The sequence below is a fragment of the Panicum virgatum genome, chromosome 5K (genome assembly GCF_016808335.1).
Source record: "Panicum virgatum strain AP13 chromosome 5K, P.virgatum_v5, whole genome shotgun sequence".
Classification (NCBI taxonomy): Eukaryota; Viridiplantae; Streptophyta; class Magnoliopsida; order Poales; family Poaceae; genus Panicum; species Panicum virgatum.
Window position 1 is genome coordinate 26,031,928 of NC_053140.1, and position 14,296 is coordinate 26,046,223.

At 45.3% G+C, this 14,296-nt stretch overlaps 1 non-coding gene across 1 annotated transcript; it reads left to right on the forward strand.

Annotated features, from left to right (window-relative positions):
* The first annotated feature begins 358 nt into the window (after positions 1-358).
* Positions 359-465, forward strand: LOC120710967. Its single transcript, XR_005690132.1, has one exon. It is a non-coding gene; the product is annotated as a small nucleolar RNA R71 (small nucleolar RNA).
* Positions 466-14,296: the final 13,831 nt, after the last annotated feature.

The following is a 14,296-nucleotide window of genomic DNA, read 5'->3' on the forward strand; positions in this document are numbered from 1 at the left end:
TTCTGGGCAATTGTCGCCCGAATGTCCAACATTCCCGCAGACTTGGCACGTCATGCGAGTTTCCAAGGCTTGAAGTGTTTGCATTTGAGCCTTATCTTGGGAATAATCCTCAAATTTCTTGAGGAGGAGATCAATCTTCATAGCGAGCATGTTGGCCTCCTTGACGGAGTGCATACATCGCTGGCGCGGTTGGAGGCGATCATCACTCCAACCTTGGTTGGAAACCATCTTCTCGATCAATGATGTAGCTCTTTCAATGGTCAGCGAGAAGAAAGCTCCACCCGCAGCGGTATCCACATGATCACGGGATGACTGTGTCAACCCGTTGTAGAAGTTCTGAAGAATGAGCCAATTGTCCATTCCATGGTGCAGACAGGATAGAATGTACTCTTGAAGTCTCTCCCAAGCTTCAGGAATTGACTCATTTGATGCCTGCTGAAAGTTCGAAATCCGACCACGAAGAACATTGGTTTTGCCCGTCGGGAAGAACTTCGAGAGGAACGCCTTGGCACATTTGTCCCAAGTGTCCACAGCAGCCTTGTTAGCATAAAACCACTACTTCGCTCTCCCTAAAAGAGAGAACGGAAACAGACGGAGCCGGATTGCATCTTGCGATACACCCTTGATAACAAAAGTACTTCAGAGCTCCAGGAACTGCTGGAGATGAGCGATGGCATCCTCATTGGCCTTGCCACAAAAAGGGCTGGCCTGCACCATCGTAATGAGACCCGTCTTGATCTTGAAATTTTCCCCTCCGGTGTTAACCTCGAGCCCAGTAGGGACCTGGTTAGCAGACGGAGCAGAGTAATCACAGAGTGTCTTCTGGGCCATAGCTCAAGGAGCTGATGACGATGCGATGACTAGTTCAGCTGCCGAGAGTGATCTCCAAAGTGATACGAGACGAGCTCGCGTCCTCCTCAAAAGTGAATCTGGATTGGAATGAAAGTTTTGCGGCAAGTCCGGTCATACACTACCCTGTTTTCATATCAACAAAGACAAGAAAACAAAGCCAAGTTAGCATGTTTAGCAAGCGAGTACCAATTTCGATTTTGTTCATAACTTTGTCTATATACTTCAATCTGTGCCTTTCCCGGCAACGGCGCCAAAAATGCTTGTTGGCGCCTACCAACGTTACCCCGGGAAACAGCATTGACACCGGCAGACGCCAATTGGGGTGGCAGGTATTTCATGAACCAAGAATGAATCCGCAAGCGAACGGAATACCGCTGTAGCATTTTACCCGGGAGTATACCGGGGTGTCATTTATATTTCCACGGGGAAGGCGGTGAGTGAAGAGATATATAGACCAGTTGATGAACTTTATCTAGATTGGATACTCTCATGCATAAACAGGGGTAAGATATATAACATGGTAGGAGATAGTGTGACACACACACAAACTACCCTCTTGGATAAATAAAAGAAAAGATAAAAGAAGCTCTAGGCCGGGAGCAAGGCAGAAGTTAGACCTCGAGTCAACTGTGCTAGGCTAGCTATATCTATACTATCTCATTGGTTAGATCGTCAGAGATTAAACTACACAATAGGGAGACCGCTATCGAAGCAACGGGAGGAGCCCGTACACCCCGGTGGCTTTATGTACCTCCTACCCCCCATACCGAACGTGGAGGATTACTCGAGCTCGGACAGGGCTGTCACTACCTGCCGGCTACCTCTACAAACCGTGGGTATAGTTGACATCCAGCAACTCTTAGCTAATCTAGACACCATGTCTACACTAGTAAGGGATACTCTAGTGTTCCGCGCGGAGCCCCCACCCTCCGGATGGTCAGACATCACACTAGAGCAAACATACGAATACTGGAGCAGTTGATAGAGTTCTAAGCATGAAATACTAACCATCTCAAGCACAGGGCGATCATACAATGCAAGCATTGAATAATAATGCAACCATATCAAGAAGCATATATCCGATAACTCAGAACATACTTCGAGTAGATATCGATAACCATAGTCTAATTCTATTACAAATAAATGAATATTACAAGAGAGGACTAGAGATGAACCCATACCAGACTCTCGAGCAGATCCGGTGACTCGAAGACTCCTAGACTTCTCCTAAACTCCAATAAGCCTAAAGACTATGCAAAATGAGCAAGAGAGGAGAGGAAGTGTGTTTGTGTATGTGTGTGTGTGTGTCATAATCTCTACCCCCCCCCCTTGTATTTATAGGAGGAAGCCATGGGGTGAGACCCTTGCAACCAACCTAGGGGACCTATGAGGAGGTGCCATGTGGCCTGGATGAGGCGGTGGGGCCCACGGGCCAGGTTGGCCGACGTGGTAGGTCGGTCGGCCTGCCCGGGCCGCCAACCACCCCCAGCTTCGTCCAGTAGGCTATCCTGGGCTGCCTTGTCCTAATCCCGTTGGTCTTGGCCTATCTTGAGTGGTCTAAACTGGGTTCTTGCATCACTTTTGGTCCATCTAAGCCTGAATCGATGCTTTGATAATTTCTGTGATTTTATGTCGGGCCAAAGTGTGCTTGTAACCTGCATAATAGCTCTAAAACACAATTTGCTTTTTCTAAAAGGTAAAGTGTGGTTTAGGGATTTTATTAGATGCATGTAAGAAGTGCAAACTCTCATGATTTTCTGATTAAGTTGACGCCTGGAAATGATCGTTAGTGAGCATCAACAGAAGTATGTCCTTAGTGGTACTCAAGCATCTTCCATTTCTCCCCTTTTTCATTCATTTTCATTTTTTTCTTGAACTAGCATGAATATCGTTCATATATTTCTTTTCTTTTTATTTTAGGGGGTGAAGAGCTTTATGCAACCACATGGAGGACTTTGGAGTGATGACCGCGTACGTGTAAAACCCACAGCGATAAGCAACTATAACTGACTTCAGAGGCATGACGTTTGAAAGAGCTCAGAACAAGAAAGACAGCTATAGGTTTGAACTTGTATGTAGATGATATGAAGGCTTCGGAATGGGTATATGGCAAGCAGAGCACAAGAGTTGCCTTGTTTTGTGTTTTCGAAATAAAAACTTCCAAGACTTTGAATTTGAAACTTGTACAACCTCATGTCATCATATCGCAAAAATCAATAAGCAAAACAGCGAGCGATCCTAAACATGTGTTCTGAGGTAGACAGGTACTTGTATATGAAATGAAACTTAGCTCATGCCAACTCTATGAAACGATTCCACTCTTCCTATGCAATTCGTTCACGATTTTATTTGAAATTAACCATGGTGAATTTGAATGAAAGTAGGAAGGATAGGGAACTAGAGGGTTCAAACCAGCACCACGCAAAGGCTCTCGGGGAGAGGCCGACAAGTGGGGCTGGCCGGCCTAGGATAGCCCAGCCGGCCTGCACCTGTGGCCGATCTCTATGGCCCTTTTACAGATGTGCAGGCTCGGTGTGTAACGCTCCTGGGAAGTTGCTTCGGTCAATTGGATGGAAGGTGCAGGCCGGCAGGCCTGGTGTAGTTCGCCCGGCCTGAATTCCCTTTGGAATTCATTTGAATTTCTCTGGAACGTTAGTTCAGTTCTCCTCGTTTGAACTCACTGCGCACTCAGCGAAAGATCAGAGCAGGGGTGTGGTTGGCACACACATGTGCACCAACCACAAGAGCACAAGGAGAAACAACTTTTTATTTTTATTTCATTCAAACAAAGTGGGGTGCTACTGCATACAAATGGATGAACTAAATAAATGAAATAAAGGAATTTAAATTACAGCATCAAAACCTAGACCTACGACTCTTTCTGGGCCTAACACCTATTTTGGGTCCGGGGATCGATACAGATCCACGTTCCTGGTCGCCTTCGCAAGGCATTTATCTTCGAACAAACAGCCTTACGAAGGGTATCAACCCGATCACCCAACTCCATCCGGTCGATCTCTGACTCGGCTACGTGCTCATCCATGTTCTTGAGGCGTAACCGGAGAGCAGCGAGCTGCACACGGAGATAGGGCGGCGATCTCCAGGGATCCAAGGATCCTGACGCTGCTGGACGACGCTCGCGAATGGCTAGACTTTGAGGGCGCTTTTGGAGTGGAAGGCTCCACGGACGTGGATTTGGGAGTTTTTGGAGAGGTTTGCGCGTCCATGGGTGTGATCTCGGTGGAGGAGTGGAAGAGCAAAGAGAAATCTAGTGGAGTGTTGGAATGAGGAGGAAGGGGGAAGCCTCTCGATTTAAATCAACTCTGATTGATCCGAATGCCCAGGAGATGAATGTTTACAACGATTGGAACATTGCACGAAAGGATGAGGGCGAACGGGCTCGGAGCCCGGCCGGCCTCCCCTAGGCCGGCCAGCCCGACCTTGTCAGGTGTGGCTCCGGGCTTCTGGAATGTTGCTCCTCGATCTTTCTATTTTCGGGCATTTGGGTGCTTTGGTTCAGAAAAGGAAAGAAAAGCATCGGGGAGAAGAGAAGAAACACCTAATCTAGGATACGGCATGTTTAAGGTATGGCGATTATTGTAGATGTGTGCTCTAACTCGGATAACTCATAGACATCTACCTCTTCGAGTTCTGGTATTTCGAGCTCGAGGAATATTTTCAATATTTGGCCATTGGCCTTGAAAATGTTCCCGTCATCGTCCTGAAGGGTTATAGCACCCTGGTCGGCGGCATTAAGCACTAAGAATGGGCCTTCCCACTTACTTCTAAGCTTACCATGACCAAACAAACGAATGCGGGAGTTGAATAGGAGTACCTTATCTCCCGCTTTGAAGTGCTTGATCTTGATTCACTTATCGTGCCATCTTTTCGTCCGCTCCTTGTAGAGCTTGGAGCTGTGGTAGGCCTTCTCCCTCCATTCATCCAATTCAGCTAGCTGGATTTGTCCTTTGATCCCGGCTGACTGGAGATCCATATTCCACCTCTTGATCGCCCAGTGGGACTTGTACTTGAGTTCAACCGAAAGATGGCAGGTCTTGCCATAGACCAGCTGGTACGGTGTCATCCTTATCAGAGTTTTGAAAGCTCACAGTGCCTCGGGTAGCTTGCTCCTCCATCCCTTCCCCATGGCATTGATCATCTTTTGCAAGATATTCTTGATTTGCTTATTTGACATCTCTGCCTGACCACTTGTTTGGGGATGGTATGGTGTAGCAACCCGGGGGTCCACTCCTAACTCGCTGAGACACTTCCTAAAGTTTTTGTCGATGAAGTGTGAGCCTCCCTCGCTAATCACGACTCTAGGAACTCCGAAGCGAGGAAATATAATTTCCTGGAACATTTTCTTCGAGCTTTTCGAGTTGGCCGCAACACAAGGAAGTGCATCAACCCATTTGGACACGTAGTCCACTGCCACAAGAATGTACTCGCATTGCTCTAACATTGGGAAGGGACCCATGAAGTCGACTCCCCATATGTCGAATATTTCCACTTGAAGATTGCTCTTTAGTGGCATTGCGTCTCGGGAATTGATATTCCCATGCTTTTGACATCTTGGGCAACGCCGCACAAATTGCTTTGCATCTCCATACATGTTTGGCCAGAAAAATCCACTTTGCCAAACTTTTGCATGGGTACGGAAGGCTTCGTAATGTCCTCCATATGGTGAGGAGTGACAATGCCCAAGAACTTTGCGGGTCTCACACATCGAGATACCGCGGCGGAGTAGACCATCAGTACAGACTTTGAATAGATATGGGTCGTCCCATAAGTGAAACCAGCTGAGGTGTATCAATTTCTTCTTATCTTCTCCTAAAGGTATGTACCCAGTCACCATGAAGTTCACCATATTTGCGTACCATGGACTGGTTGTAGTAACCTTCAGAAGAGTACCATCTCTCAAATAGTCATTGATCGGCAGATCCGACCCTTGTATTTTCATTCTTGAGAGATGATCTGCCACGCAGTTATCTGCTTCTTTCTTATCTCTTATTTCCAAGTCAAATTCTTGGAGGAGCAGAATCCAATGGATGAGTCATGGCTTCGCATTCTTCTTGGTCAAGAGGTACTTCAGTGCTGCATGATCCGTGTATACAATCACTTTAGCACCGACCAAGTAAGATCTGAACTTATCCATGGCGAATACAACCGCCAGAAGTTCGTTCTCCATTGTTGCATAGTTCAGCTGGGGTTCGGTCAGTGTCTTACTGGCATAGGATATGGCATAATGCTTCTTATCTCTGCACTGACCCAGCACTGCTCTCACAGCATAGTCACTTGCATCACACATGATCTCGAATGGAAGTTTCCAATCGGGTGGCTGGATTATGGGTGCTAATATGAGTGCCTTCTTGAGGGTATAGAAGGCTATGAGGCATTCCTCATCAAAGTTGAACTGGGCATCTTTTACCAGTAAGTTTGTCAAGGGCCTGGCTATACGGGAGAAGTCCTTGATGAACCTCCTGTAGAAACCAGCATGGCCCAAGAAACTCCTAACTCCCTTGAAATTTGTCGGGGGTGGCAACTGCTCGATGACATCGATCTTTGCCAGATCCACTTCTATCCCTTTTTTAGACACTCTATATCCGAGGACTATCCCTTCTCTGACCATGAAATGACACTTCTCCCAATTAAGGACTAAGTGTGTCTCTTGGCATCTCTTGAGAACTTTGTCCAAATTCTCAAGGCACCGGTTGAAATCCTTGCCGTAGACTGAGAAATCATCCATGAACACTTCTGTGATGTTCTCAGTCAGGTCTAAGAAGATCATCATCATGCACCTTTGAAAGGAAGCCGGTGCATTGCAAAGACCAAACGACATTCAGGGTGAAGGTAGTCTTACTCTGGTCATCAGGGTGGATAGGAATTTGGTGATAACCAGAGTATCCATCGAGGTAGCAAAAATATGAGTGTTTTGCCAACCGTTCAAGCATCTCATCGATGAAGGGCAGAGAGAAGTGATCTTTCTGGGTGGCCTTGTTGAGCATCCGATAATCGATACACATTCTCCATCTGGTGACTGTCCGCAGAGGTATGAGCTCATTTCTCTCATTTCGGACAACTATCATGCCTCCCTTCTTTGGGACCACTTGAACTCGACTGACCCACTGACTGTCTTGCACGGGGTATATGATACCTGCGTGCAGTAGTTTCAGTACCTCTTTCTTGACTACCTCCCTCATCGCATCATTGAGCCGTCGTTGATGTTCTCTTGACGGCTTATGTTCTGGTTCCATAGGGATGCGATGGGTACATAAGTTGGGGCTGATCCCCTTCAAGTCTTGGAGAGAATACCCGATGACAGATCGATATTTCTCCAGGACTGCAACGAGCCGTCGAGTCTCACTCTCTGTCAACTTATCACTGATGACGACTGGCGTGGCTCTGTTGTTGTGGAGGAAGGCATACTTCAAACCGGGAGGCAGCGGCTTTAGCTCTGGGAGAGGAGGTTGTGGTGTCTCCTCTTCACTAAGCTTACTCTTGCCGGTTGGATCTGATTCCTAGTTGAAATGTGAGACATCTTCTCCAAGAATCGGCTGAGTTTGCTCTTCCTGACTGATGTTCACTGCTTCCTCCAATGGGTCTTGCTCCAGTCTAGCCTCTGCAATGGTGTTGCATGAACGGACTAGACTGACCGGGATCTTTTCTTTGCCAACCTTAATCTCGAGGGTTGCTCGGTCTCCATTTCAGTTGACAAGTGGTTCTATTGGCCACCTGATCAAGACAAACTCTTCACCTTCTAGGATATCGAAGATGTGGAAGTCCAGTAAGACTTTGTTGGTACTCATTTTCATGGGCACTACTCGCAGAATTCCTTGACTTTCCACTATCTGGCTGTCGATCCACTTCAGGTGCTTACAAGAAAAGGTCAGGGGTTCTTCGGGTGCAATGTGATTCACCAAGGTTTTGGACATCACATTCACCCCGACCCTCGGATCGTAAGAAGTTTCTTGCGGTACGGCATCCCAAATAGAACAGAGGAGTATTTTGGGTCAGCGGTAGATCTGGATGACACTACTGCTGGCCTCTGCTTCCTCTGTCCATTCCTTATTGATGATCACAGAAAGACCCTCTATTTGCGATGTTGCTTCTGGAATGAACACCTCAGATCTTGAGCATACGCACTTATGCTCCTTCGGCATGCCTGAAACATTGCCGAGTTCCAAGTATTCCTCTTATGTGAAGAGGTCTGGTATGAACACTGGTATATCTTCATGGAGAGGCTGTGACACCCTAGTTGTCTACGCAGTAGAATTGCATTTATTTTATGCATCATGTGCTTATTTTGCTTGAAAAAGGATCTTATTGTAAAAATCTAAGGGTAGTTGTGTAAATATGTTTTAATGCAGGGTCCTTTCTATAACTTAATTTGAATAGGGAGAGCAAATATTGCTTTGTGGAGGGTTTATTTGTAAAATTTAGTGTAACCATTGCTTGGCAGAAAATTTTGCTTTTTAGTTTGAAATTGATCTGAATTTGCATTGGAAAAGACAAAAGTCCATTAAATTCAAAATCCTTCCTATGTTTTCAAAATAACTTTTTAACCTTTGGTCAAATCAATTTTGGAACAACATCAAAGTTGTAGATCTTGAAAAATTGAACAACTTTCATGTTGGGCACTTTTTCATTTGAGCCCTAGTTTAGGAGATATTTTTGTTTTATAGTAGGGCCCCTAAACTTTTTGGAAATTGCAAATCAGTCCAGACTTCATCTCCCACCTCTCCGCTTCTCTGTTTCTCTCTGCCGCCGGCGCCGAGCACCGCCGCCCGCCACCGAGGGAGGCCGCAGGCCACCTCCTGCTTCGCCCGCCGCCTCACGTGGCACCTCCGCAGCCTCTGGACCCACTTCCCCACGCGTTGTACCCCTCCTCCCCTCGCCACGCTACCCCCAGCGAGCTCTGTGGCCGCCACCTCGCCGCCGCCGTGGCCAGCGCAGCGCAGAGCCTCGGCTCCCCAACTCCTGTGTGCCCCAGCATCTGGAGGAGTCCCGCATCACTTTCCCCTCCTTGCCTCGCTCGCTCTCTGCCCAGAACCTCCAGAACACCGCCGCCGTCCACCCGAGCTCCGACGAGCTCGAAGCTCACCGTCGACCAGCCACTACAGCCCTCCTCCGCCCACACTGACCCTACCATCAGCTTCGCCTTGTCCTCGTGCAGCTCACCGTCCCCTCCTCGTCCCCTATTCTCCACCGGAGCAACCTCGCCGCCGTATCCCGAGCGCCGACTGCCGCTGCTCTCCGTCGACGACCGAGCTCCGACCATCCCCTCGGCCTCCCAAGCCCACCCAGAGGTGCGCCCTGACCTGGTGAAGCTCCCACGCCTCTCCACCCTCGCCGCCGGTGACCCGAGCTGCCGGGATTCGGCCGGTCAACACCCACCCCCTGCTCTGACTCCGGCCAGGGGCATGTCTGTTAGGATTCGAATTCTTTTAGGGGCCTATCTGCAAGATTTCATGTCTTTTCCTTTTTACTTTTAGGCTGAACTTTGAAAATGCCTAGAAATTCGTAGAAAAATCAGAAAAATGCAAATCCAAATATTTTGTAATCCTTGTTACAAGAACTACAAGTTTTTTTACATGCATATTTTTAGTTCTAATATGTATTTTAATCCAAGAAAAAGAATAGCATAAATAGGCTTAATTTGTTCCATGAGTTCTAGTTAGTAACTTCATGTGATTTTTGGCAAGGATGTGTCTTGTAGTGTGGTTAGCATCTGGTAAAAATTTAAAACCTTTTTGACATTATTAGCTAGGTCAAAGTTTCAAGATTCTTAAATCTACTAGTTTTGCTAATTTATTTGTACTGTTAGAAATAATCAAGTTCTGTGTGTGAAACTTTTTCCATGATCATATGTTACTAAAACCTTACTGTTGCCCAAGTTTGGAAAATTGTCGATCTGTTTAACTATTTCTTTGATTTAATGCTTGTTAGGTAGGCTTTAATTGTGATAAATATTTTCCTTGCTTAGAAAATTCTGAGAATTTTTTAAAACTCTGTTTTGGTAATATGTTCATGTCTGTAAAATTTAGGATCCAGAAACACTATATAAATTTTTGTACTAATTAGTTTTAACATATGTGGTTTAATTTTGTCAAAATTATTAATTCAGTATTACGCCTAGATAAATTCTGAAACATTTATGAGTTGTTCATAATCATGTGAAGCCTGTTCTGAAAAATTTTGAGCTTCATAAGTGTCGTATTTTGTTCTGTAGAATTTGATCTTGCTCTAGGTATAGTCTGAATAACTGTTTTATTCTGATCAATTGGTGGCATGAAATGGAATGAATTTTATAGGGTAGATTGCTCTCTATATTTACTATTTGAAGTAATTTTGCTGAAGATAGATACTGTTTGTATACTAAGTTACTCAATTCTTAGCGAACCATGTTTTAAATGCTATGTGAGTTAACTAAAACTTACTTTGTGAAGTTAATTAAGTTGTCTTGTGAGGTTAATCATATTGTTTTGTGTAGTAGGCAATGTTAAATAACTACTCTATAAACGATTGCCCATATGCTTAGTTATGTTTGTTATCTTTTAAATTGCTATTTTATTGTGAAGTGTGTGTTTATAATACCGTTTCTTGCATCACATATAGATACGATTGTTTTATCGGACGGGACGTACGAGCTGATCCCGGAGTCCGAAGAAGGTGATCAAGAGGCCTAGCTAAACGCCATTGTACTAACTGAAGACCCGGACCAAAGTTCGGAAGAGCCCAAGGCTGTTTTAGCTAGCGACTACCGCGAAGGCAAGCCCCGGACATAACCCATATTTCAAATTATTACAATTTATCGTTATTACTTACTTGTGCATTTATAGTTCCTAGGATTTGAATTGAAACCCTAGATGCATGATCCTAGGAACCTATGTACTGAACACTAGACTTGAGTTCGAATAATTGCTAAGCTTATAGGACCGGTAAAAGTCGAGTGATTGCCTGTCACTCGCAAGCTCTATAGGAATTGCTTGTTTACTTTCTGCTATCAATATAAGGATGACGAACGGGGTCGTGTTCGATATCATGACCTTGGGTGGGACCCCGTCTGTGTTGATGAATTTTGCTAATCTCGCGGTGTGTGGTAGCAGTGGTTAAGTTTTTGAACGTACTAGCCACATGCCGTAAATATGGTACGCGGTAAGCCTAGTAGTCGATCGGACCGGTGAGTGGATATACCTTTCACTCTCTCTTAGAGATAGGTTTTTATTTATGTTTATGTTGCGCAACACCGCGGCTACAGGGAGGAAGATGGTGCCCTGTAGTCGGGGAGAGTGACCCTATCCACAGGTCGGAATGAAAGGTAAACGGTTGTTTGGGAACGATCCGACGGTGTTCCAAACTTGTGTGTTAGGTCTGCCTGGCCAGGTTAACAAATTTGATTCGAATCGTCCGCTTCTCACGGTTTGGGACTGCTTGATCCCTTTGCCACACAGAGTAATAAGAGCAACCTTACTATGATCAATCTTGATGTTTGACTAAAGTTCTACCCTGGTTGGATAGGATTAGTTGCTTACATAGAATGGTTAATCAACTAGAATATGGAAAGCTAAAATGTGAAGTAAGGACCTACTCTTTATTGCTTTTCAGCAAAAGGAAACCAGAGCCTTACAAAACCCTGCATAGTCTAGCTAGGTGGGCTAAGTATACCCGTTGACGGTTAAGTCTTGCTGAGTATTAGAATACTCAGCCTTGCTGTTGAAACCTTTTTCAGGTATGAGTTTTGAGGACCAGATCGCTAGTCTGCCTTGGCCCTGCTCTTTGCCTCCTGGCTGGTCTGTAGAATGGGATCCGTCTTCGGCCGGCAATGGCCCCGATGAGTGATACCTTGCTTGGGCTAGCTTGGTATACTTTTGCGACGTGTTGTAGCCGTCGAGTTTTCTTTCCGCTGCTTAAACTCTGAACATGAAACTTATGTCCTGTATAATGCTTTACTAAGTTTGGATCTGTAATAATGTTTTAAACTTCTTGTAATAACTGCTATGCCGGTGTTGTAAAATATGTATGGTTGTAATATCTCTGGACTCGCCTTCGTGCAGGGTATGCTTGTTCGATCCGAGAACCGGTGGTTGTATCGAGACGTTACCCGACCGACCAAGAATTGTTCTGTTTGAAGTGCGTTTGAGCCGGTGTTGCCTTTAGGGTGATGGCCAGCACACTTGAGCCGAGATAATTTAGGTGGTTCTGCCACAGCTGGTATCGGAGATGCAAGTGTACACCAGAGGTGTTGGAACCTTAAAAATTAATTTCGGTATAAAAATTGGACCAACAAGGTATTTCTAAAAACTATGTTGGTTTTGTTAAGGGTTATGCATAGAACGTAAAGTCCTAGGGAAATTATGGGATTTATCAGGTGGCTATCTATGTATGGTTTATTATATCTGACTTCCAGCACTTTACATTTTTGTCAAACCATACTCACAAGCAACCCTTAATTTCTGTAACGACGCATCTACACTAAGGTAAGAAGGTAAGGATCCTCAGTCAGCTGAGGGAGTCTGACCTTCCCGTCGGTGATGCGAGCCGAACGCTGCCCTCAAGCAGTGGCTTACTTGAGGTACTCCCAATATACCAACTATTAGTTGACTATATTGGAAGTAAAGTGTACTCAGTCAGCTGAGGGAGTCTGACCTTCCCGTCGGCGATGCGAACCGAACGCTGCGCTCAAGCAGTGGCCTACTTAAGCTACTGCCAATATACCGACCATTGGTCGATTATATTGGGAGTAAAGGAACTTGTGAATACGCTATCTCAGTGGCGTATGTTAATGTTGGCCATACGGTGGAAATTTATGGCTGCCGCTTCTATAGTGAGCGGTAATTTATGGGAATGCTTTCATGAGTGCTGGCATGAAAGGTTCAATGTATATATGTATTCTGTCAATTTTCTGCAGGTACACTAACCACGATTCGATAAGTTAAGAACGGTTAGAATTTATCGACTAGATATAATAGGGAGAGACGTATTTATGTTATGCCACCGTACTAACCGCGTAAGCCCAACAATAGTTGGCAATTGTTTATCTTGAGAGGGCGAATAGGTCATGGATGCATAGTGTGAATATGTTTGATTTGATTCCTAGAAGTTGAAATTGTTACATGAGTCTTTTTAAGGGATTTCTAGTGTGGATCTTCATGGATATGTATTAGTATTCTTAAATCATAAGTTGAGTTTAAACTTGATATTAGGAGCATGTTTGTTGAAACATTTAGATTTCCTTGGATAAAAGATGAATTTAAGTCATGCCTTTATCCTTAGCCCCATCTTGATATTCTAATGATCTTTTCGTTCCAAAGAATCTCAAATGATGAACCAGTACCAATTGTGGTTGTTTACCTCCTGAGTTTGTGAAATCGTATAATCTTTTGAATCAGAATCACATTTTTCCGCAGTCTTCTTAAAAGCTTTATTTGAGAAGTCTTGAGATAATTATATAACTCATATTTGAATATTTTTGATTCATATGGCGGATTGTCACAATGTCTTTTGGGATGAGGATGGATGTGCTCATACTAATTGCATGTACTGGGAGGGCTTTTTTAGGATTTTGTGGGATACGCTCCATATTTTCCACTACCCAGACCCACCCCGGTACAAGGGACGACAGTTTTCTGAGGATGGAGTTCAGAAGAGCAGAGTCACCATGACCATTCCTCGGCACCCCACCTTGGCTTGGCCGCCTATTGAGATTGAGGTGGTTGGATATCGTCTTGTGGACGCTTTTGAGACAGCAGCTCTCAAAGCTATCACTACCTTCTGTGAGCATCATCCCGATGAAGTAGCCGTTATCCTATTGGCTTGTTTCCGGCAGTCAGTGCTGGCAACGCAGAGTGGCTCTTCAGGACCACCCACTTTGGACACTTAGTTGGAGACGTAGCTGAGGAGACTATCCAAGCGGTGATCAGGTATATGAATGCCCAGTCCCACTATCAGATCCTTCAGTAGAGGCACATGCATCAGGTGATGGGCTTGGCCCAGACTTTTCAGCAAGGTCTTAGTTTGAGAGACACTCAGATTCAGGGGCTTAATGAGGCTGTTGCTGGGAGAGATCACGCCATTGCACAGTGTGAGCAAGTTCTGGAGCATGGTGCTGAGATAGTGCAGCGCAACACAGTGATTGCTTTTCTTCAGGAGCAGGTTCACGAGCTCCAAGTGGATCTGTATGATGCTATGGCCCATATTGGTATGCTCCATGAGCAGCCAATACCCCCAATTGTTCCAGCCGAGCCTACAGCAGCAGAAGAAGACCCAGAGGAGATTGAGGGAGTTTCTGAAATAGATTCCGAGCACGCGCTTGCCGAGCCTAACCCTCAGCCGAACGACTCTTCCTCCGGCAGTGCTTCCTCTATGGGCAACCTCGATGACTTCTATGCATCTTAGGATAGTCCTAGATAGCATGTGATCTTCCTTGTTGTAGTATATGTAAATA